This window comes from Passer domesticus, chromosome 5 (assembly GCF_036417665.1).
Source record: "Passer domesticus isolate bPasDom1 chromosome 5, bPasDom1.hap1, whole genome shotgun sequence".
NCBI lineage: Eukaryota > Metazoa > Chordata > Aves > Passeriformes > Passeridae > Passer > Passer domesticus.
The window spans coordinates 72,199,903-72,226,831 of NC_087478.1; the positions used below are offsets into that span (position 1 = coordinate 72,199,903).

The 26,929-nt window shown below is 39.6% G+C and overlaps 1 protein-coding gene and 1 long non-coding RNA gene across 9 annotated transcripts in view; one reads left to right on the forward strand and one right to left on the reverse strand.

Moving 5' to 3' along the window:
* The window catches only part of KIAA1549 (KIAA1549 ortholog), a 141,905-nt gene that overhangs the window by 77,843 nt on the left and 37,133 nt on the right, over positions 1-26,929 (reverse strand). The gene's annotated exons all lie outside the window — the stretch shown is intronic.
* LOC135301395 (uncharacterized) lies at positions 1,467-3,679 on the forward strand. Its single transcript, XR_010363161.1, has 3 exons — positions 1,467-1,648; positions 3,278-3,514; positions 3,645-3,679. It is a non-coding gene; the product is annotated as an uncharacterized LOC135301395 (long non-coding RNA).

The window sequence follows — 26,929 nt, forward strand, 5'->3', positions numbered from 1 at the left end:
ACCATACAAAGTCTCAACAGCTCTTTCTCAAAGATTTTGATTTTCTTACTGTAAAAGAATCCCTCATCATTTACCAGATGCTCATATGAATTTTAACTAATGAAGCTGCTTGTACCACCTGAAAGGCTAAAAGAAAGAGAAAGTAATGAAATTGGAAAATTATGCTGTCTCAGCCCTCTTTCTCACTGCAGCTGATGAAAAAAAATTCATGACAGAAAAATCTGTGTTATGAGGAAAATAGATATTACTAGGAAGCAGCAGGCAAAGTGAGTGCCTAGGTACACACATGCTCATTTCTACGTCTTTCAGGTTAGAATACATAGCCAAAAAAGAAGAGGAACATCTTAAAGTCATTCTTCACCCACATGCACAGCTGTGGTCCAGCTGCTGCCCAGGTGCAAGTAGATAAGAACCTCTCCCTGCTGCACAGCAAATAAGCACAAGCTTCCATCTCTGTATGAGGAAAAAACGTGCACCAAAGCACAAAGGGGAAGAGACAAACCCATGTCTGCTGGCCAGCAGAATTATGAGGGCTTTGTAAAGAAAGAGTTTTAGAAGGCAGCCTATCTGCATTTCATAATGTAGGCAAAACATACACAACGAAATCCTCATGAACTCTTGCATTTGGCAGCCAATACCAATGAACCTGTAGTAGCAGGCACTGGCACCGACATTTTTTTCCTTCTCCAAAATTAAAGCCACCCTCAAAATTTCCTTTAGGACATTTGCTAGTAACCATCATGTTAAGACCTGTAGGCAGTCTGAGATTCCAACTTCCACTGCATGGCCAGTGGAAGAGCTCAGGAGAAACTTGTGATCTATGCTCTGATCCAGGAATCTTCCTAACATAGCTGCTGCTGAAGCAGAACAGGACCCTGGAATAGTTTACAGTAAATGGCAGACTAAAAGAAAAAGAACCCCCAGTTTCTCTTTATTTCATACCACTGTAACACATTCTGTTTGGCATGAAAAAGATCAAAAACTGTGCAATCCAAGAAAAGCTTTCTGCAGCAGAAGGTAACAAGCAGACCACCAGATCAGGCATTAAGAGCAAGAGAACGTACAGAGGGGGTCAGAGTGAGCCACCCCACCATCCACTCCATGAACACAAGCACAAAGTGAGATCCACCTCCCAAACAATATTACAACCTCTGGAAAACCATGACTCAGCTAAGAAGTGGGCTGGGAACAAAGCCCAGGGACAGAACAGTTTGCTGTGCCTACACAACACCTGCAAACCCCAAGGATACAGAAATCCTCTCCTGTGGAACTGCAAGAAGCTCTTACAGCACCAAGATGCCTCGAGCTGACAGCCCCTCTCTGGAACTCCTCTGAAACAAATTAGCTGTGACAATTCACTCCCTTTCCAACATCTCAGAGGGGAGAAAAGTAGATGTTTATGACACAGAAGCCTTCCATGGCCACTGTGCCTTCCTGCAGACCATCACCCAGAGCTGAGGACAGCAGTGCCTTCGTGCAGAGCTCAGTGCTCTAACAGGACTGGCTGTCTGGCCACGCACACACAGGCACAGAAACTGCACATCAAATCCTAGTTCAAAGTGTAGCTTTTGCTGGGAGCATGCACGCTTTTTTTGGCACTTCATTGTACATGACATCATTGTGTGGGAAGCCATATGCTAGAGATAAAGTACACACAAACTTGATTTGACTTTACAAATGTTAATTCTAAGAAAAACTCTCATCAGATTTGCTCATCAGGATAACCAGGTCACATTTTTAAAATGGAAAAGCTTTCCTTCCCCCCATTTCCTTTTTTTTCTTATCCTTATTAATTGCTCTCTGCACAGCAACTTGATTTTTAGTCTCTAAGCAGCCAGTGTCAGTTTTCATCCAACTGAATGACTAGTGAAAAGCTTTATGTTTATACTCAACACTGCAGTGGCCACCAAAACGCAGATCCTGGAAGCTTTTGAAAAGACCAATTAAATTTCTATCAGCCTCTATTTTAGTGCAGATGACAGATCACTGAGTGGCATTTTGCACACAAGCAAAAAAATACATCCTTAAAACAAAACAATTTTACTTCTTACACTGCATTATCACTATAAAATCTCCACAAGCAATGAAATGAGAGAGAGCCTGAAGACAAGAGTAACTGTCTAATTAAAACAGATCATATACTGTATCCTAGAAACCCAGTTATCCACAGGGACTCTCTTCATTGACACATATCCTTAACTGTGCTGTGTTACCAACAGAGGAAAAATACCCTTGACTGGTCTTTAAGTTGCTCAGGTCAGCAGGCTTGCTGCTCAAAATCCTGTTAGTTCAAGGAATAAATGGAAACCCCAACCTGCAGCACCTAAAAGCAGCTCCTGTGAGAGGCTAATTCACAAGGCTTCCGCTACAGACACAAAGCCACGATGAAAAATCTGAAGATGAGATTTTCAGCTGGCAGGGTACCATCACTCTGTATTGAACTCAGAACAACAACTTCATTGCTCCGGGGCCAGATCGCAACAATATGCCTGTACATGCTTAATTTTTCAAACAGTTGTATATGAATAAGCAAATAATACCAAAAATCTCCTGCACAGTCGGATATGAAGGCATTTAGTGGTACTCGCAGCATGTATCACTTGGCAAATCAAGGCACATGAAAGAGAATCTGTCAACGCATTTTCACAGGAAAAGGAGATTTCAAAGAAAAGCTGGGAAAGAGAGCAGAACAGTCCCAGCTACACCAGCCTTTGAGGCTGAAAATAAGCGTTTCACCAAAAGAGTGCTGAAAACATGGAAAGAAAAGACACATTCAAAGAGATGGAACAGAAATTCAAGAAGTACTCATGCACATTTAAGTAGAGGTTACCTAAGCTTTTTCTTTACAATGTGCAATTGTTATTGACCTTGACCTCACTTGGAAAGCGAGAAATAAAAAAAAAAAACAAAAAAAACCCCACCCTGTAATAAATAGAGCAACTGCATAACACCAAAGATCAGACTTCTGTCATAATTCATATCCATAGAACTTCCAGAAGACAATTTCCCGGCAAAATTTCTAGAAAGAAGCATTACTTCAAACAATAAGACCCATACAGGAACTTAACCAAAACAAACAAATGAAAATGATCTTCTCTATAGGCTGTCAAGCTTAGGCATCCATGTACAACATAGACAAATTCAGTGCAGATATCTTTATTAGAGATTCTGGAACTGCACTGGCTTTAAGAATAATTATGTTATCGAGGATGTTTTCCTGTGCAAATATCTCAAGATTTAGCAACTCATTCTCGTCTTTTTGTTCTGTTCTCCTTAGCAACATACTCCAAAGATGACAAGTAAAGAAACTGCAGTAGCTCGCTTCTGGAGAGAAATGAAACTTGCCCAAAGCCTTTTCTTCCACATCCTTAATGCAATCCAACAGCCCTCATCAGTGCTCTCAGAGCACTCTGCTGGAAACACATTATCCCGAGCTACTGCTGTCCAAGCTTCCAGACCTGGGAACAACTTCATGACCAACACAAATGAGTTCAGCTCTGCCAGCTTCAGCCAGGTTAGAGCTTCTTTTCCCAGCACAGAAGTCAGAGAAACTGTGACACCACCAGTTATCAGACATACCTACTAAAATACCCAGGACTCCAAGGTGTGAGTGTTCTAATTCTCAGTACTCTTATTTGCTTTAGAGTCGTGTGGCACCCCAAACCTAGCATAAAGGAGCTATGGCTACTGAAGTCTCCAAGTCATGGCAGTAAGACTATCCTGTAATAAGAACTACAGCTTGTCCACGGCCCTAGAAACTTCATAGCCTCAGTTAACAACAGAGAAGAAGAAAAAAAAAAAATAAACATTATATTACTAAGAGTAGCAGAAATAAACCATAAAAGAATCTGATGGAGGAAACATGAATATATAGATAATCCAAAAAGAGAACCTAAGCATAGATCATAGATTACATATTTCTTATGTACAGAAGAACCAGGAAGGTAACAAAACAACTGTCAAGAGAAGTATATGGGAGTGGAAAGCATTTCCTACTTTATGGGGCAGTCTGCTCACAGCATGTTTTACAGGAACAATATCTCTTCAGAAACATCACCAAGTAGAACTTTCTAATTCATATATTGGGAAATACACCACAAAAACAACAATAAAAAGGGGCAAGGAATAACAATAAAGGCAGACAAGGAATCTCATCTTACCAAAACTTAGCACACACCAGCCAAGTTAGAAACAATCTTGGGAAACAGATCCATTTATGTGCCTTTCTCAGGCAAGACTACCAGCAGAGCAACTGAACATTAAAAATTTCAGAACAACTGAGCATTAAAAAAACTAAGGAGCCACAGCACAGCTCGGAGAAGATGTTTATGTTATAACTGACATTTGTTAGAGGCATTCAAAAAAACATATTTACCTTAAAGTAGCAAGGAGGAAAAAAAGTGGGCAAGGCATCATTCACAGGTGGATAACAACAGCCAGACTGACAATTCAGAAATAATCACTGCACACTTGTCACCCTGGCTGACAACAACTACTCAAGATCCTGTAGTACAGCACCATGTTACCTGGGCTAGGAATTGCTACCAAGGCAAATGATGACACTGAAGAAATTATCCTTCTAAGTCCTTAACAGGACCTTTCCTGGCCCTTTAGCTCCCTGGGTCATCTCATCCCTCCACTTCTCTACTGTGCAAGACTGCACAAGGTTCCAAATTCCCTCATTACTGCTCAGTAAAGCTACAGACATGAGACAGTGAGGGTTGTAAATTGCAGCAGACACTGATCAGGCACAGGTCCATGTGGCATTCACATTCTCTGGAAAAATCCCTTCGCCCAGGATTTTTCTCCTGGGAAGCTGAGAAGCCTCAGAAAAAAGGAAAACAATAATTATCTGATTTGCTCCTCCTGTGTTTTGCTCCTTTGAGTGCATTTGGAGATTGCTTCATTGGTTTCTGCAGTGAACTATTTTGACTCAATGGCCATCCAGTGCCGGGACTCTGGAAAGAGTCACAAGTTTTTATTATTACCTTTTTAGCCTTCTGTAAGTATCCTTTCTGTATTCTTTAGTATAGTTTAGTTTAGTATTCTTTAATATAATATAGTATCATAAAATAATAAATTAGCCTTCGGAGAACATGGAGTCAGATTCATCATTCCTTCCTTCCTTTGTTTGGGAGCCCAGCAAAAACAATAGGTCCAGAGGCACCACCCCATGTACCACACATGGCACTGGTAAAAAAAGCCTCTGCTGAAAAAATCTGGGCCAGGTTTAGAAGCTACTCAGGTGAATCTCACATCTGGTAAAAACCAGCCTCATTCCCATGCACACTGGAGAAAGCAACTGGGAAACAGGGCTGAGATGTATTCTGGCTGCTGTGTCTCCAAGAGAAAGACAAGGAAAAAGAATAATATCCAGAACAGTAAGCATGGGTGTCACAAGAAGTATACAGGCTTCTCTTCAATTCAGACCTTGGTATTTGTTTTGACACAATCTGATCTACATTTTAGGACAACAGAGAAGTTTAAACTAGTGAAGTGTGATGAGTTCCTTCGTTATGTGGGACCCCTCAGGACAGTACACAAAGTTTTTAGAAAACGAAATACTTATACCTTAGATTCCCAAGAAACTTAGAAAAACTGTGGGTTTTTTCTGTTAACGATGTGGTCAACCTATCTAATTCAATCTATCTACTTAAAAAAATATTGTCAACATTCAACCTGGTGAAGTAGCATGTTCCTTTCATAGGAACACCTCAGGATAACTCAGGCTTCTAAACTATGTTTAGAAGCTGAAACAGCCATCCATTGGATTCTAAACTGAATTTAGAAGTTGGAGCTTGATGTCATAAATAGCTACAACCTTTCTACTTAAAAATACCAGTGCATTGAAACTGAGGCTGCCACTGTTCTCTACAAGGCACCACACACTTAAAGCATTTCCCTTCCCTTTCCAAAATTTTCCCAGAGGAAGGAAGTAATTCAGTTACATCTGTAATGAGACAGAGCTGTGGGAAAGCAAAAGTTCAGTTTTATGGGGAATAATGACCTAAGTTTCAAGAATAAGAACACAAAGTAGAGACGAGACTGATGCACATTTTATAATTTGAAAATAGATATGATTTTCCAAGATAAAGAACAGATCCCTTTCTGATCTCAAACAGAGCTGTTCTGCTTTATTGCATACTTAGTACAGTTTAAAATAATTGCAGGCTTCTTCTGTTGATTTTTCAAAAAAAACTGGCTTATCAACACAATGTCTCCAAACAAAAATGAAATGAAAATGACTGCACATATTATTAACTACTTCCACTTTTATCCAACATAATGTTAAAATACACAGTATCACTGGATAGAGAAATAACACCCATCTGTTAATTTCCATGGTGCATCAGTCTTAAGAAACTTACTGCTCAGACGAGTCCTATTTGAACCTGAAATGGGTTCAAAAGAAAGGGGAAAATACACTAATGTTCTCTAGCAAGTTATCAGTTGTTTGTGATGAAGTATTTACAATGTACAGGAATGTGCCTTCATATACACCTTAGAAAGCCAGAAAATCCACACCTACCTTAAAGAACAGAGGCTGCTAAAGGAAAGCACATCAGGTATAACCAAACATTGTCTTAAGAGCTAACCCCAGCTCCTGTACATTGGGATCCTTCCCCTTTCTTAGTTGGAAGGGCTAAAGTGAAGATCCTCACTGACAATTGATGTATTTTTTTCTAATAACCTAATCCCAAGAAATAACATTACACATAGTAACTATATGCCCACACCTTAGAAACCACCAAAAGTGCTGAGACACCCCAAAATAAATTTCTTGAAGCAATTACTTCAAATACAGTTAAATAAAGAAAATTATCTCATGACGAAATATCTTCCTATGGAGACGAGCAGCCACAACCAATAATGTCTTCTGTATGAAGCTGATTTCAATTATTTAAGTGGCTGCACCATGCACATGGCTATTTTTTTCCCCTTACCAAAGCCTGGCTTTTCCCAAGTCACAATGCCTAGGTGTCCATTTTCAAAAAAGGCCAGTGTTTATGGATCACAGCACACACACTGGGTAATACTTTGGCCTGTATTGTCAAACTAGCATAAAATTTTTATTTATGCTAAAGGAAAGCAGGTCACTCTTACACAAGTTATGAGCTCAATTTACTCTATTTCCTTCCCTGTGCTTTCAATTCCCCCCACAACAAACAGTCACTTGAGAGTGGACATTTAGCCTAATTATCTCTCACTGTGATATTCCCACTATCCCATGAATACTCTCTTGCTATAAGCTGACCTAATATAGAGACTGGCACAAATATAGTTACCATAGATTTAAGACATAATTTCTCCACTCCCTGGACAGAAAAAAAACCACTTCAGTGAGGGTTTTTTCCCCAAAGAATAATTAGAATAAATTGTTCTGAAAACACAGGGTAGTTTCTATATTCTTTTAAAGTGGACAGGAGGGGGCTCAAAATGGTCTAAAGAAAATACTCTGGAGTACAGGAGCTTGGTTATCCTTTGCTTTTAACCTGACACAGATATTCACACATCTGTCAAGTGTTGTTATCCTAACCTGGGGAAGTTTGCACACAGAACTTCAACGACACAGAGAATTCAGTTCATTAACTAATATTGGACTTGCCCATGAAAGGATGCGGTACAGATAAAATCTGCTAATTAAAATGAAAAGAGAAAAACCACAAGTATGATAGTTTGAGCTTTGCTTTCAAATGCATGATATTTAAACGTTTCCATTTGCAATGATCTGAGCCTTATTCAAAATTTGGAGTAAGAATTTTCTTTTCTGCCCAGACTTTCTCCTGCAGGGCCAACACTGCATGGTGCCCATCACAGGGGTACAACTCAGCTTAGCAGTCCTAAGCAGAGCCCCTAGAGTGCTTTAGGAAACAGGGTCTCATGCAGCTGACTGCACAAGATTCTTCAGGAAGGGATACAAACCCAAATGGGTAGTCTCATGCTATGATACCAGAAAAGGAATTAAATGAGTTTTTTGTGTGACTTTATCTAGTTTTAGATGCTGCACTTAAGAAAAAATATGGTCTAATTATAAATAATCCAAAGAAAAATACAAGAGTGGAGGGACAGAGGTGCCCCAATGAGGAAACAACTAGGATAAAGTTGGGATTAATCATCCTAAAAGAAAAATTATTAGAGTCTAAAGAGTGCAGAAGGTGCAGAATAAAACATGCCAATAGTTTTCAAGCTTATGTAAAATTACAGAAAGAAGGAGTAATCTCTTTTCCACATCTATACTGGACAGCTCAGCAATTTGCTAATAGCCACGAGGATGTTTTCCAAAGGTCAGTCTGTATTGGAAAGGATTGCTCCAGATGACCCAGGAGCCTCCATCACTACAGATCTTTAAGAACAGTTAAAAGAACCACATCAGAAATTATTATTTCAGCTGATTCTTGCTTTAAGACTTCTTTCAGACCTATTTCCTCAATAGGCTGTGCTTATGAACATCCAAACTCTCCTGCTACTTGAGAAGGGAACCTCTCAGATATGTAAAATCAAAAATATTATCTTATATAGAGTGAGATACACAGACATAGGTATATGGATGCAGATACAAATATATATATATATATTCACCATAAACATGAAGCTGCCAAGGAAAAGATAAACTAACACACTTAAAGGCACACTGAGTGGGGATTTTAATTAGTGATTATAGGGAATTCCCTAATCCTAACTGGCCATCAGTTGCCCATGGGTAATAAGCAAAGTGCATAGAACTAGAAGAGCAACAGAACAATATGTTCTGTATTCAGCTGGATAAATGCATATACAAACAACTTCACACCACTGAGAACTTGGCAGTGAAAGGGACCAGTGTTTGAAAGCAGTATGTGTAGGACTTAGTCACCAGTTGTGCATCCTTTGTGGTGAATGTGTTATTTACAGCATCTCGGAATAACCACAGAAACTCATTAGAGAAGCACAACTTGTCTAGCTGTGCTGTCAGGGACCTTTCTCAAGTGAGGCAAGCCTCCAAATTCCCTTTTTTGCCTTCCAGCATTGCCCATTCCCTTTCAAAGGCCACACTGTTCAGTCCTTACAACAGGAATAACAAGTCAAATGTTATGAAAGACTCAAACAAACCAAGCAGCATTTCCACCTGTAAGCAAATCACAACTGACATTCAGCTCCCCAAAATTTGTTTCTGTATCTTCTCACAGCCATGAGAAAGGAGAAAGAACTTACAACAGTTTGCAAGTTATTACCACAAACATTTAAAAAGCATTCAGTACAAACCTCCATACAACTGTGAAGTCAAGAAAGTCATCCCCATCACAAATATGCCACTCTTCACTGCATGAGGCCATTTCACCCTCTCCTTCCCTCCCCTGTTGCTTCCCACAATACCTACAGCAAGGATGAAACCAAAGTAATGAAAAACGTATTTTGAGCTGCTTTGGACTCCTACAGCTAGCAAAGAATTTTCTTTAGCAGCCTAGGCTGTGGTTATCCTCAGCTGCACTCCCAAGACCTTCTTGGGCCTCCAAAATTACACACATTTTAATAACTAGCGCAGCCCTGCTAATGGAGATTAAGAGCACAGTAGGACAGTTCCTGCTTCTGTGGAATGCCTCAAATTCCTATCACTGCTGACAAAAATGGTGTGAGATAAATTTCCAAGCATATACTGCACACTGGAAGTTGTCCCTCTCTCAACCCAAACTTATCCTTTATGATGCTTCTACCTGCAAAACTCAGATGAAAAATGGACACAGACAGTTACACTTCTGTGCTGCAGGGTCAAGGCTCTGGCACCTGCAGCAGTAGTGGTTATTTCAGCCCCAGCTGGGAAGGCAAGAGAGGCTGCTCTTTCTGTGGAAGTAAAACTGGGAGAAAACCTATGAATGCACTTCTTGCCCTAAGAGATAGATCTATTCTAACATTGCCACCCTAGGATCAAAGAAGAGTGGTTTGCCTCCTCTAGTACAATACACTGGCTCCCAACAGGCAGAACAGTTAAAAAAGGAACCCTTGGAGATGCTCCAAGATATAGCAGGTGAAAGAGATTTTGCTCTTACTTGCTGGTTTATGGCACCATGTACAGGGCCCCAACAGAGACCCAGACTCCAGGCCTTGGCAATACCGGTTCCATGAAAACCAGCTTAATGAAAGGTACACTAAGTGCTTGTAGGAGTTTTGTCTCAGCTGTAATATCATAAATTAAATTTATTCAGAACTGCTGAAACTAGACCCAAAAGATTTTTTTTCTCTAGCTTCTTACTCTCCCTCCTTGCAAAGTTAACCACCTGGCACCATTTCAGCTTGAGATGATCCTAGATTTTATTAGTTCACACACATACACATGTTCATTCTTTATTAATTAGGATTTGGAAAAAGCTAAAAGCATATGGCCACGTAAGCTTTCTACAGATTCAACAGTAACATCTGAGGTTATTTCCAGCAATATTTTCCATTCTGGCCCATCAGATCATTAAATCGTTTAACCCACAAGTGGTTTTGCTTATTATTTCCTCAAAATGAATGACATTAAAAGACTGGAACACTCAGTACCAAACTCAGCTGGGAGATGCAAGCAGTAAAGTTTCCATCCAAGAAAACTTTATTCAAAAATAAACAGCCAGGTTTAGTACACATTTCAGTCAAACCACAACCTGCTTAATAAAGAAACAAAAAACATACAGAAAAACAGCCATATTATCACAAGTGTTTACAAAGCCAGAATACCATCACAGGCAGCTATGTCACTAAAGCACCCATTCAGCTTCCAGAAAGCTTCCTTGAGACCCTCAAGGTCCAGGCACCCTCCTAATTACCTCCACAATCTTCTCACATGCTCAGAAGTCCCTGCTAACACTAGTTGTCAGAACCACACACCACTCAACCCTCCCCCCTCCGAAAAATCACTTCCTCATGTCTTGCAGCACTAACTCAAAAAACAGTAACCACACTTTGTGGTCAAGGACCAGTTATCCTTTTAAGAGACAGGAGAAAAATATTGACACTCAATGCACTACCTGCAGTTGCCAGTTCTAGTTTTAGCAGTTTCCATGCCAAGAGACACGGGATGTGGCTTCCTGTTTGCCAGGTCTCTGAAATGTCACATTATACAAATCACCATGAGGATGAAGGCAAATGGAAGGCATCTCATGCCATGAAAACATGAACAGTTAAAGGTCTTAAAAAAAGCAGGTGAAGAGAACATTAAATGTAAACATACATATATTAGCTCTAGTATATACATACACATAATACACCAATATGTGTATGTTCCAGGTCATTTCTAAGCGCCCTCCCTCCTACGCAGCTGAGCTTAAAGCTGTGATCTTTCACCATTTCATAGCCTGAAACTCAGCTCTTATTTCAGTAACAAATACTTCTGTCTTCACACAAGAGATCAAAGCACAGGGAATCACATAACACTCATATCCAAACTCTGCTATGATTTTATGGAGACTTAAATCCTCATCTTCATCTCTCTTCTCCCTCCACTGCCCAATTTTCACTCAGCAACTTAAGACAAAGATCTTAATACTCTTGTGAAGATTTATAAGATCCTGACCTACCTTTAAAAATTCTAGGGGCCTCTGGCATAGTAAATGAAATTATCACTTTAAGGAAGGCTACAAGAAAAGCAGCCAGCAGTAACAACCAAAGATGTGTAAACAAAGCATGCTACTCCTCCTGTCAGAAGGCAGCACTGGAAATGGGCAATTTGAGGAACATGATTGCCAGCCCAATCTCTGGGAGATACTGCAGGAGCCTCCTTTGCAGATCTGTTTCTAACAGCTGCCAGTGATGCACAGACCATAATCTAAAAATTGCTATACTAAGCCTGCTTTCCTAAGCGAGTACGGAGTAACTTATTCTACTTCTCCCTTCTCCAGTAACTTCTGAATCCAACAGCCAATTCAAAATATACTCAGCAGAAGTCTAGAAACTCAGAAATAGCCACTTTCATATTTCATGAACATAAGCATCTGAGACGAGGAAAGTATAAATTAATCATTCATCTGCCCTTCTATCCGCTGAGTGAGGCTCGGGCAGAAATCATGCTTTTAAGATGCCTTTTGAGAGCAGCTAGCTAGCAAACTTGCATATCCACAGTACCACACATAGCACCACATGCACTGTTTGCTGCCCAGTTCAAATATCTCTTGGACACTGACCTTCTGTGACTGCTCTACATGGACAGAGATAAAGAGAGGGAAACAGAACACTAGCATCAAGGTACTAGGATGAATAAATTCTGCCCATCATGGAATATATTTATCTGAGATCACAATGCCCTGCCATCCACCCACCTAGTTCTGTCCTGTGCAGAAAGCCCAAATCCACCTAGTCACAACAGTTTCTCAACTGGCTGCACAAAACACTGAACCTAATCACTTCAGAAAACGAATCCTACTTCCAAGTTACTTCTGCACATGGTTTGAGCACCCAAACTCTTCTACACTCAAAGCTCAAGCTGCCAAACCATCATGGAATTGTCAGGCTGGAAAAGACTTTTAAGATTAAGTCAGAACATTAACCTAACAGTGTCAAGTCCACCACTAAACCATATCCTTATGAGCCACACCTATGTGTATTTCAAATACCTCCTGGGATGGTGACTCAGTGGCTTCCCTGGACAGCCTGTTCCAGAGCTTGACAACCCTTTCAATTATGTAATTCTTGCTAATATCTAATCTGAACCTTCTCTGGCACAACTTGAAGCCACCATTTCCTCTTGTCCTGTCACTTGTCGGAACAGACAAAGTGATGAGGTGCCTCCTTTTCTCCAGGCTAAATATTCTCTCAGTTCCCTCACAGCTGTTCCTCATAAAACTTCTGCTCCAGTCCCTACTCCAGCTTCATTGTCCTTCTTTGGAGGGGCTCAAGGTCTTTTTAGTTCAGAGGTTTATTCCCAAAGTCAGTCCATTCAAGACAGGTGTAAGAAAGAAAAACTGTACCGGTTTAACCTACAGTTTTTGGATCACCTCAGGGTGCCAAAGAGAGCCAAATGCCCATCACAAACAATGGGTTCTCACTCAATGAGAAAAGAGGCAATCTTGTTTTCCCCGAAAAATTATTCACTTGTTAGGTAAGTGAAAAGATTAAAACAACTGCTTGACAACAACGATGATGATGACATTATGAAGCTGTTACATTATTTCAATTCTGACTCCTGCTCCCATTACAGAAAGAACCCACATATGGTTCTAAAATTATGGCAGTCCTACAGCAGATTCCATATTACTCAAAACCAAAATTTTTCATTGAAAACTACCGTATTTGATAGTTCCCTCTTCCACTAAAATTAATTCCTGTATCTCTGAGAAATCTCGCCTTTTCCAAATCCTGTTTCCAGCTCTAAATACTGCAAAAACTTGACAGTAAGCATGGTTTCTTTTTTGGTTTAATAGAGAAACAGTAATACACAGCTCCAGCATGGTCTACACTTCAGTCTGCAGCTTCAAGTCCTGAGAAGATTGATTTCCTTTCTCATTCTTACTGAATGTTTTGTTCACTTCACAGAAGAAATAATTTGATTAATACAAAAATGCAAAACGAGCATCCTACATGATATGTATAAAAGAAAACAAATTGGAGGAGTATGTTTATAAACTAAAAACTAAAGTAGACTGAACTACAAGTGTAACTTGGACTGAGGGCTGGAGTTACAACAAGGTAGATGCTCTCTTCAGATTTACAGAGATCATGAGTCAGATGTAAGTAATAGCTGGGAATTGAATACATCACTGTGCACTAGTCAGAGCACTAAATTCAGCATCACTCATGATAGGAGAGAAGGATAGAGAATATGCATCTTCATTACTCTCCAAAGCCTTCTGGCTCTAATTTATGTGCACAATTAAATTCTGTGTATATTAATGCATTTAAGTTATTTAATAATTTGACTTGGAAAATCTGTAATTAGGCTTAGCCGTCCTCATCGGAGAATTGTTATTTCTGGATACTTAAAGCAGCACTGTATTTATGTGCACATTTGGAATCTAGTCAGTCCTCTCAGCATCTAAGGATTAGAAAATTTACTTCTATTTCCAAACCATAAGCTAAATTCTACACAATCTGTTATTGGATCTTGATAAATCATAGAATTGTTTAATTTGGAAATGACTTCCAAAATCACTGACTCCCACTATTACCCAACCCTGACAAGTCCATCACTAAACCACGTCCCTAAGTGCCACATTCACACGGATTTTTAACACTTCCAGAAAGGGCAACTCCACCACTCCCCTGGGCCCTGATTCCAATGGCTAACCACTCTTTCAGTAAAGACATTTTTTCTAATATCCAATTTAAGTCTCCTCCGGCACAATTTGAAACTATTTCCTCTTGTCCTACCACTTGTTACCTGGGGGAAGAGACTGATCCCTACCCCACACTACAATCTCCTTTCAGGAGGTGGTAGAGAGTGATGGAGTCTCCCTTGAGCCTCATTTTCTCCAGGCTAAACATTCCCATCTCCCTCAGCTGCTCCTTATCAGACTGGTGTCCCAGACCCTTCCCCAGCTCCCTGCCCTTCTCTGGACACAACTCAATGCCTTTCTTGCAGTGAGGGGCCCCAAAGTGAGCACAGCACTGCAAGTGTGACCTCACCAGGAGCAGAGGGACCATCACTGCCCTGCTCCTGCTGGCCACACTGTTGCTGATTCAAACCAGGATGTCACTGGCCATCTTGGCCACCTGGGCCACTGCTGGCTCATGTTCAGCTGCTGTCAAACCAGCACTCCCAGGAACTTTTTCATCGGGCAGATTTTTCCAGCCTATCTGCCCCAGGCCTGTAGCACTGCAGGGGGGTGTTGTGACCCCATGGCAGGACCTGGCACTGGGCCCTGCTGAACTTCACACAGTTGGCATCAGCCCATTGAGCAGATCAACGTTCCCACAAACCTGGTGTTCCCTGCAAACTGAGGGTCCGCTTGCCCCTCTTGTCCAGATCATCAACAAAGATATTAAACAGAACTGGCCCCTAAACACATCAAGAGGCCGGATCTGGCCTAAAGGCATGGCATTCAGCTTTCCTGCTCCTGTTACATTCCAGGAAAACAACCTGAACTTCAATATGCACAGGTCAGACTCCAGAACTGACAGACAGCTATAGGGGGGGCAGAAGTCTAAAATCTATGGGCTACTTTCCCAAATCAAGTCACATACATGCAAAAGATTTATCTGTAAGCTATATAAAACCAAAGCTGCCACCATCATTTTATCCATGCTGTGTCAGAAGCCAGGCTGTCGATACACCTAGCAGCAAAACTCAATCAGCCCTTGAAGAGAATGTGCTAAGGCAGCAAAGAAAGCATACCAAGCCTCTGCTGTCTGTTTAAAAAAGAAAATAAAATAATTAATTAATATCAAAAAAGACCCCACCAGGAAAAGATATAGTAGGCTATTTGACTTCTAATTACTCAGAAAATTATGTTGGTGCAGTACTGTGACTAAGTAGGGCAATGATCTTTTGTCTCAAAAATATAGGATTTGGGAGACCCAAGTTGCATGCCAGCTTTGATTAGCACAGCATTCAAGAATCCCACTGTGGTGTACCTTCCTTTCCAACAGTAATTTAATTCCCATAAGGAATCAGAAAGGCTAATGAATTAACCAGCTGCACAGCACTAATTTCCGCATTCTCAGTGCACTGTTCTAATGCTGCTTCTGATCTCTGCAAGGACATTTCAGTGGGAGGGAGAGGAGGAGGAGGCTGAACAAGAAAGTCAGAATTTGTCTGCTGCACTTTGGCCTAAGAGAAAATGAAATTAGGTGAAAATCTAATTATGTGTTGAACACTACAGTGACAAGAAGCAAATTTAAAAAATCCTAGATCCTCTAACATTCTATGGTTTGAACTTTTGAAATAAAACAAAATTATTTTGCATTATTAACAGTTTAAGTTTTTCTTTTGAACCCAAAAAAACCACATCAAATATTGAAATTTATGCAGTGATAGAAATTTTCATAACATAGGTTATTACCTTCAGTTAATACTAGTACTATGCTCACATTTAAAGGAGAATAGAAAGAAGACCACAGTGCTTAAAACACTCCACACACCCACCTGCAGCAGCTTAAAATTGTATGTGTAACCAAAAATGAAGACACTAATTCTTTCCCGAGAGATAATAAGGAGTAAGACCCAGTACAAGATAGAAGGCAAGGAAAAACATGCCCCTTTTACATCATGGAGCAGCAAGATAAGATGAAATCCCAGGAGAGAACAAGACTGAAGAGATGTTCTGTCACTTAACTATGTAACTGAATAGCTAGCTAAACATAAGGATAATTTCAGGCTTGATATTTGCCCAACAAACAACAGCAGCAAATAAAGACAAATTGGGTGTAATCTCTACTTCATTTCCTTACTCACAGCAGTCTAGAAGACATACAGGATGAGATGGAGAGGGAACATCACAAAATGTTTATTGAGGTGCCAAGAACGGAAGTACTGAAGCACTGCAAATACAATAAATGTAAAGTCTGAAACTGCACAGGACCTCAGATGACAGAAACCAGGAGGACACCAGGCTCAGTCTGGCTAAGCTCAGCTATGAAGGTGAAACAATTGGTGCTTTACTGATTAAAAGCATCTCCATCTCAAGCCTGCTTCTTCTGCATTTGATTTCAGAAACTGAGGAATGGAATAATGTGGGACTTGGATTTATTTGAGGGTACCTGTAGCTATTAACTCCCGATTTACAATTTTTTTCCATTTTCTGGTGCTCAGTTTTTAAAAATCTAAAAAGCAGTACTGCAATTAGTACAATTCAACAGCAAATTCTACTTGTGCTGGGTGATCTGCAGTGCCCCTCAAAGTCAGTATAACTACTGAAAATTCTAAAATTCTGTAAAATAGATTTAATGTCCTGTCTCTAAACGTGGCAACAACATGCAGGATACAATTATTTCAGCAAAATTTTTTGAAGGTATTAAGCATGTCCAACAATAAAGCTAGTTTATACAAGTGAGCAGTCTACAAACAGCACAGGCCTGGCAAAAGCAAAATGGTTTTGCTGCATTAGTTGGATGAACTGGCTCACTGGAGAGTCCAAAGAACATCAGAACCTCTGAAAAAGTGAAGCTGGCCAACACTCAGAACACTGGAAAGAAAAAGTCAAGTGAGCTGTCCTGTTTCAGCAGCAGTAGACAAATTCAGCCAGCCCAGTATCCTAGCAGCAACAGAAAGCTAACACCAAAAAGAGAGGAAAAAACCTAAAAAGGAAAAATTAAATGAGACTAGGTTCAGATCATGTAGTTGAGCAGACAAAATCTGTTTAACTTATGCTCTACCTCTAGAGAAATGTAAGAAAGAATGTCTGATCTTAATAGTAGCAAAACTGAGCTGTTAGTGCTGAATGATTTATAAGTAAATGAAGTATTAAATTTGTCTTGCCTTTCGCTTTTTTTCTAAAATCTAAATTCTAAATATCACAAATCTAAACATCCCAATCACTGGGTAGGGTTAATTTCAGAGGAGATCATTCTCTATATTTTATTTAAAAACAAATCATTGACACTGGATTGACATGTATTAGGACCACTGCACAATAAAGCATTATCTGGCCTCCACCATGAGGAAAACCATGAAGGAAACTGAGTGAGACTCAAAACACTAGGACTTAAATTGCACAGGAGAATATGCAGTTTTGTTTTTTAATATGCAGAAGTCAACTGTGATGATTTTACGTATTTTGGTATAATGATTCATTGTGAAGTTGTTTCACTTTTTCATCCCATCAAGCTCTATGCTTGACATACTTTCCCTGTACCATAACTAAATTCTGCCAACCAATGTAACCTTCAAGTGCTACATGGTTCAGCACTGACCTGGTTATCAACACAGCCCTATCACAGTATCTTCCTGCAGTTCTCACATCAGGCATGAAAACTCCAGATCATTTCCAATTTGCTGGTTTCTAAGTAAAAATCTGAGCCACAGCCTTCAGGGAATTGCTCTTGGCTAGCCCAGCAGTCAAGCTGAGAGTGCACCACATACAAGTCTGCTTTCAGGAACACAGGTTTGAAGTTCATAAGCAAAACCCAAACCACTTAAATCCAGTAGATTTATCAGTACCTTGAAATCAAAACCTTGGAACAAAAGCATATTAATAAAATCTCTGCATTTTTTTGACATGCAACTCTCAGTATCCCAAGGTTCCCTGAACTCAACACATCTGGCAGCCGGGAAAAAACCACACCCTTTACACCCCTGCACTTCCTCCTTGTACCTCCATCCTCTCTCCAGAGCACTCTCCTTCACCTCATCTCTTAACTGGGACACTTCCTTTGATTCCCTACTTAACTTCAAAAGGACATCCTGGTTTGGATGATGCCAACTCATTAAAGCTTCTCCCAAGAGCTGGTGACATGGCAAGTGTGATTTTAGCCTCTCTAAAGCAAAGCTCCAACTACTCATCTTTATCACCATTTTCTTTTCTAGCCCTGCTAGACTCTCTAGCACTGCATCATGAAAACAAGAAAAACCTACATGATAAAAAAAAAACCCAGCTCTTTTCTCTTTTCTTTTTTTTTTTTTTTTGTCCAGTTTGTTGCCATCATCCTGGAAGGGTTTAGAAATCTTTCTCAAGTCAGAAGTGCCATACAGGCTTCTATAACTCCAGATTAACTTCTGTACATCCTACATTTAATGCTCTGTAAATTGTGAATATTTTATTCTGGGTTCTCATATTCCCCTAACTCATTAAGATGGCAATGTAAATATTAAACAGCTATTTTTGTTTATTTTTGTTTATATTTATTTATATTTACTTATATTTTATTTATTTTTATTTATATTTAAAGCTGTAACATGTTTTAAAACAGAATGTTAAAACCTTGGGAGCTTAAAGGATCACTTGATCTAATTCTTTTTCCCCTCCTGTAAAATGTAATCATGACACAGTATTGCAAAGTAACAGCTGTGTTGATGATACAACAAGATGTAATCCCCAAGGCTGCACAAAAAACTACTATGTATTTTTCCTTAATAGCCTCCCATCTCACACTACAATTTAGACAAAAAAGAGAGACAGAAAATTGTTTTCTGAAGTCTTAAATCTTGAGATTTACCTGCCATCCCCCTTTTCTTCTTTACTCTTCCACATGAGCAAGAATAGATCTGTTTAAATCCAAGACAGTCACCACTTAGATGTACTTACCTACGTTCATCTAGATATTCAACAATGTAGCACTTCATGTTTTGCAACAGCTTGTCAGCTTTATTGCAAAAAAGAGTATGAATTTTATTTATGTTTAAATGTATTAAGGACTTCAATTATATTACCCTTAAGCTGATAAAGAGATTCCAGGAGAGTCTTACAACATAACAAAATAAAAAATCACCACCCTTGGTTACCACGGCAAAGAATATCCTGAGCAATACATAAATATCAAATATGTACATAATTCTAATGAATATATATCAAATGCAGCTTTCACTTAAGTACCAGGTACCTGTTTCAAATTAAAGGTTCCTTACAGTCATTCAGCTGGGAAGACACAGCCATCAGAACAAAACACACAGCTTGTAATCCCTCTGTGAAACTACAGCAGTTCCTACTCGAAAAGATCCAATTATTAGTGGTTCATCCACGAAGGAAGTGCCACTGTTTCTCCAGAAGACACACTAATCACTGCCTAGAGCGCAAACACGTTTCCCTTGGAGCTAATCAAGGTGAAACCTGATTGCTCTCCTCCACCTACATGATTATTTCAGGACTCCACAGTAATACTTTGATATTCGTATAGTCCAAAGGGCTTTGCTTTTAACAGACAGGTTTAATTTACAGATCCCAGCATCACATGGTTAGAAGTTCAGCAATCTGGCATTCTCCAAGTCCTTTCTATTCTTCTATTCTCCAGAAGAAACCAAAGTCTTAAAAATGGGATTAAGGAGATGATGAGCATTTTGTTTCTTGATTTTTAGGTAGTTATGTATGTTAAAGAAAGAATAAAACACTTGGGGAACTATACAATGAGAACCACATGTTATTTTAGAAAATGATTTAAGTTAAAAAAAAAAAGAAACAAAATTCATTCTATACTTGAACTCCACGAAGTTTTTGTTCAAGGCAGAAGTCTTTTAGCACATGAAATTTACTTGCATCCCTCTCCCTCCATCAACAATGGTTTGCATAACCAGATGTTCTCATACACTGAAGTTTAGAGCTGCCCCATATGGAACTGCAACAGTAAATATGCATAACTATGGAAACCAGAGCAAAGGTCAGGAAAAAAGTCAGCACTTTAGTAACCTGATACCACAATTTTAAGTTACTCAAAATGCATCTTTCCCAAATGAACCTGATTACAAAATACGTCAAATGCACGCTGTGTTCAAATGCCTCTCTATTCTGAAAACATAAAGATTACTTACATTTTACTTGGAAAAATGTAATTTGAGTTAACACTGAGCTTCTTCCTACAAGTTTCCAAGTGCTCTCTGCCAGAATAAAGTACATTAAATACTGGCTGAATACAATAGGTTATAAGTTATCTCAAAACCAAGATCTCCAAGACTATTCCCAGATCTTATTGAGCTACATCTTCCTTTGAATAATCCGACATATATACTGTCCATACAGCAAAGAGTTTGGTGAATAAATATCACTTGTTTTTTCATTTCAAACCATCCCTCTCTTTTGATTAAAGAACAAGAAGTGGACAGTAGCTAACAGTTCAGTAACACTACAAACATAAGCTCTCTTATATTTTAACTTACATGAAATGTTAAATAGAATATTTTCACATGTCACCACAATCTTTTAGTGAGGAACAAAAGTAAAACACCTGCAAAAGCATGTACAGGTAGTTGGTTTATTTGCTAAATATACCAAACCTGTCATTTACCCTATGCTAACAAAGAATCTAATTTTTGCCTCCAGAAATATGTATAGACTCCTTGTCTTGCTACTGGTAGGAGAAATAGTTCACTACTAAAATACTCTGGCCTTAGCATGGCTCATGACTTCAAAAGTAGGACTGCCAGATACTGCCCAGCTGAAATTTTGAAGGATTGTTTATTTTTAGCAAAACTGTAGTTTGTCTCAGCTCTGGTGCACATTACAGAATTAGCAAATAGCTAATTGAGGAAGGCTTTTAATTCTGAAACCTATAAGGCAATTAAGCCTCTTTACACAAAAACTGAGTATTTTATAAGAGGTCCTGCCCAATACAAATCACAAACTTTAAACACTGGAGTTCTTCTTGCAACAATAAAGTTGGGGCACAATGGAGAAGTTTAAATATTTAATTTAGACTGAGCTGCAAGTCATTAATTTTTTATTGATGCAAATCTGCAATTCATCTAGAGCTAAACAGTTGCAACCCATTCTGGCTGAAAGCAGGGTGAATTTTTCCAACAGAGAATAGGATCTAACTCCCCTCTTTCCAACATCATCATCTGCTTTTCCGTGGAGATCTCAGGCCATGTCAGAGTCAGAACAGCATCTGGGCCTCGATGAAGGTGCATCTGCTGCTCATCATTTTGCTCACTATTCAAAAAACGTGTCTTGATTGTGCATCTGGAATATTCAACTGCAGCATTAATTTACACAACACTGCTAAGAACACTCTGTGCTTGGAGAATGGCAGAGATACGTTGCGCTTGGTCCTTGCTGGTAGTGGCAGGGTATTATTCATCCAAGTCAAACGCTGAGGAAGCAGTGATATTAATACTGAAAATTAAATATATCTGCATTTCTTTATGCACAGCAAGAGAGAGGTTTTAGCTACCAGCACATCTACAACTAGAAGCAGTCTAATGAGAGCAGTTAAGATTCACTAATCAACCAATGTGCCAAAAATGGGAAAATTCTAAGCTCTTCCAAGTCCAGCCATTATTAAAGCGAAATTATTCTAATTTTCCTTTTTAGCAGTTTTTAAGTATTCTGATGAAAGTTCATGTCTAAAATTTAAGTCAGGCTTGCTGCAAAGTACTAACAAGTCTTGACATTACATATACTTCACAGAATTTACTTATTTTCTGGGAAGCAATGGGAGACCTGATACCTGGTCATACTTTTTCAAACTAAGCCTTGTTCCAAGTTCAAAAGATCAGTACTTTTGTCAGGATCAAGATTTTCAAGATTAGGTAAGACTGGTCATCCAGTTAGTAGCGAAAAACCTGAACTGATGACATAAGGTACGCTGTTATGCAGATTTTTTATTCGTCTCAAGTCTTTCTAGAGAGAAAACTATTAGATTGCAACGGTGTATATGAGAGTATATCAAAGGCGCAGAAGAAACAGTAAATGCAGCTCTGGTAAGTGAATTCCAACTAAACAGAAAGGAAGAAGTGAAACTACCAAAGCAAGATGCCTGTGATAACTTCTAGAACTTAATCTTTTAAATATTTAAGTTGACTTACTTACAAAAAAAAACTTAGAAACATTTCAAAGGCAGGAAGTTATCAAATGGATAATACATGTTTAAATTAATGAAAATTTACTGCATGCACACACTAAATATATATTTATACATCTGTACACATATAGAGACAAATATGTGGACAAATAAAAACTGAGCCATCAGTATAACTAAAACAAACCGAATCTCCTTAGTAACTTTCTTAGTCAAGAATGACCTTTACACTTTGGGTATTCCATCTTACAAATGTCTTGATTGGGGGCAAGTCATTAGGCACCTGCTAGTAGCATTTCAGGTTTATTGCTGAACTAAAAGATACAACAGGACAAGCGAAGCATGCTGCTGAGATAGAGGTGACCTGATTTATTTTCTAATGTACATGGGCCTACCACCCACTGAAAACAGGAAAAAAATAGGACAGCTTTTTAAAGTTCAGCTGGACAACACTGGACTTTCTGCCTTGAAATCAGAACTCTGAAAGCTAAAATTATTATGTTCATAAAAGTCTGGGTTTTTAAAAATTCTTTATATCATAATTTAAAAAACAGGGTGCATCACAAGTGAAAAGTGATTTGAAATATTTACCATGACTTTTAAAAAATCCCTTAATCCCTGAAGGGTATCAAGATTTCCCTAGTTAGTAAAAACCAGCAAAGCTTCAAAAAATTTTAAGATTCAATAACACTAAAAATATCACATTAGCCATGCTAATGAGAATAATGAATAAAACATGATGCAGCAATATTTTTACTAAAATGCTACTCAGTTTCTCACTAAGAGCCCCCCATCACTTCTGAGGTGTGATTTGGTGGTCAGCAGTCCTGGCTAACCAGCGAGGCCCTGGGTGACTGGAGGTTAGCAAATGCGATATCTGTCTACAAGAAGGGCCAGATTTATTTCAACTCAAACTCTTCTAAGATTAAGCTGCACATTGTGGTATAAAAACCAGATTTCCTTGCTTTAAATGGTAAAAAAAAATTAGGCCACAAGCACTGAGAAGCTACATATGCAGTAATCCTCTTTTCCTTCAAGACTTTAAGATTGCTTGTTTTCTGTTTGGTGCTTTTTTCCGCATATGTAAAATGTATTCCCAAGCTTTTTGCTCCCAATGCAAATGAACTGACAAAGTCATCCACAATGCTGCTGAGTTGCTACAAATCCATCCCGCCTCCTCTGCAGCCCCAGCTCTCACCACAGACATGACAGACTTTTCAGAACTCAGTGCTTAATATCTCTTCCTCCCTCACTACTGTGACGGTCTGAATTTAAAAGCACCATGCAAACAATGCTTGATGGAATCACCTCTTCACTGAGGCGTCTCTATCAACATGGATGATGAGAAGGTGCTCAAGAGTAGTCACCGTGTAGTAACTGAAAGTAAATCATGCTTCATCAACCTGATTTCCTCTCTATGATCAACCACCTAGATAGATGAGGGGAGAGTGGATATTGTCCACCTTGACTTCAGCAAGGCTTTCAGCACTGTCTGTCACAAGATGGTCACAGGCAAGGTCAGGCAGTGTGGACAGTGGGAGCAGACAGAGGCAGATGGAGAGCTGGCTGAATGGCACATCCCAGCGGGTCGTGATCATGGCACAGAGTCTAGATGGAGGCCTGTCCTGCTGGAAAGCAGCTCTCCAGAGAGGGCCTGGGGGTTGTCGTGGATGATGGACAACAAGCTGTCCCTGAGCCAGCAGTGTGTCCTTGGAGCCAAGAAGGCCAATGGTATCCCAGGGGACATTAGGAAAAGCATTGCCAGCAGCTGGAGAGAGGGGATCCTGCCCCTCTACTCGGCCCTTGGTGAGAAACAATCTGGAGTGCAGTGTCCAGTTCTGCACTCCTCAGGACAAGACAGACAGGGAGCTCCTAGAGCAGGTCCAGCAGAGGGTGACAAAGATGATGATGAGACTGGAGCATCTCTCTCTTGAGGAAAGACAGAGTTGGGCCCATTCAGCCTTGAGAGGAGACAACAGACAGAACATCATCAATGTCTCTCAGTATCTGAAGGGAGGGTGTCAGATGGACCAGGCTCTGCTCCATGGTGCTGAGCAACACAAGAGCCAGTGTGAAGAAACCAATGCACAGGAGTTTCACCTGAACATGAGGAAGAACTTTACTGTATGAGTGACCAGAAACTGGAACAGACTGCCCAGAGAGAATGTGGATTCTCCATCACTGGATATATCCAAGAACCATTTGGACACAATCCTGTGCCATGTGCTGTAGGATGACCCTGGCTTGAGCAGATGATCCACTGTCAGTCAACCCGACCCATTCTATGACAGACACCATAACAACATTACAGTATGAAGCAAATGATACTCGAGGGGTCCAGTTCTGGACTTGTACAGTTCTTGTTCTTTATACCTGCATTTATAAAAATACCATATGAAAAACCCCCATAAGAAAATACGCTGATGAATCAGGACACTGTCTAAGTGCTAATACCATGGCAGACAGATTGCATCACTTGTCAGTAAGTAGCTGCTTTTCTGCCAGTGGGTCAGCTCTACTTTGGCCGTGCACAGACTATCTAAGCTCCTGTGCTAGGAGACTGAGGAGGAAAGAGGGAATACAGCCTGCACAAACCTTGCTCTGGATACCACAGGCCCAGTAGGACACGTGAGCTCAGCAGCAGGACTATGAGAAGTGCTGGTTTTGGAACCAGCAGCAGAGCAGCTCTGCAAACTAGCAATCCCTTTCAAACACCCAAGACTGCACAGAGCCATCTTGGACATAACCAAAATGTCCAACAATTTTTAAACAGCTATTGTCAACTTTCTCTCATAGAAGGAAAAGATAAAGGTGAAAACCATACTAGGAAGACATTGGTCAAAGTGACAAGTAAGAAATGCTTTCTCTCTCCAAGATTTTACACACCTTAAGACAGTCAAGAGAGACATCCCATATTATTTTTTTGGCATCCCTCTCTGTCACCCAATTTCTCAACAAAATGTCAATCTTGGGAACAGTTTATCTCCAGAAGGAACTCAAAATGACTTACAGATGACCTCTAAAGAAATTTCCTTAAATGAAGCACACAGCCACCTCCATTAAGAACTCCGTAATTAACACCTGTAGCTGCAAACTAGGAAATTACAGGGAACAAGAAATTAAATTAGATCCTTCACTTTCTAATACAAAGATCTAGAAAGTGGTTTGTAAGATAATTAACTGTGAGTCCCACCCTGCAACAAGAGATAAATAATGGAGAGATTCTCTCCACTGCATTTAAAAACCAAGAAAGCATTATGCAAATAATCAAAGCTCTAATTGTTTATACACAAAACCCCAAGTATTAAAATCTGTATTCTCTTCCTTCGCAGACTCAAAGAGAACTTCTCTCAATCCAATTACTAATGGAATAACAATCACATTAATAAAAAGCTTTTTTAATAACCAATCTACAGAACCCATTTTCTGCCTAATTAAATGGGTAAAGTGTTTGTGGGGGCAGTTTTTCTTCCCCTGCTAATACATCAAGTGTCATCTTTCAGTGCCATTATTGTTTATTCAATATTTTCAGCCAAGCAGATACTTTGGGAAGATATGACTATTGATTAAAGCAATAGATATAAATCAGGGGTTACATGCAGAGGTTTGTAAAAAGCACCTCTGTAAAGACATTTTTAGCAATCAAAAGGCTTAGAAGTACTGACTGAGGCATGATGCTACAAAACTTAACCGCAATTTCTTCTCCCAAGATCATTACTTCATTTGAGTCTCTCTCATGTTTCCCAGATGTAAAACAAGCTAAAAGACAAGAAGACAACAGGCTCTTCTTGAGGGATATGGAATGTTTCCCTCAGCTAAGCCAAGATGCTCAACAGTGTCAAATACTACACAAAGGCCTCAGCTCCACCTCGCTGGAACACGAATTTAGCTCACATTTAGTGGAACAGCATCAAAGCCACTTCACACGTCTTCCTTCAAAAGTGCTATCAGTCTACATCAATTCTTTTTCCCTCTCAGGTATTCCAAAATATCACTGCTGGCCAACCAAGGCTCAAAATTACTGCCCATGCATTTTCAACACTTTACTGCTCAGAAGAATTTTCTGTGCAAGCAAGGCAATCTAGTCTCATTAAGTGAAATATAACCTACTACTTAGAACAGCATTGCCTCAAGAGCAAAGTCAGATGGAGTCACACAGTCACACAGCCTCCACCTCAAGATATTTAAAACATTAAAATGAACTTTATTGTGCAAAGAAACAACTTGTACTCCAACACTGAATTTCTCACAAGATTTAAAGTTTAAGTCAAGGATCTTCAACTAGATTAAACTGTGGTATGAGCAGTCTCCAGCAATCAGAAAGGTATAAAGTGAGGCCTGAAAAACCTAAGAGTCCGAGCACTGAAGTCTTCCAGACACTCTGAAGAGCTAAGAAGCATTAGTTGTGCCAAGATGTCTAAGTCTCCAGCATGGATAAGGAGGTCTCATTTCCCACAATGCTTGGGTATTTCAGGAGCAATACAGTTATGAGAACACAGACTTTTCAAAAGAGGCTTTATTTGGGAGAACTCCCCATTTTATAAAACTCCATTTTCATAAAATTAACTTAGTACCTGAAAGTCCATTTTTACCACTAGCT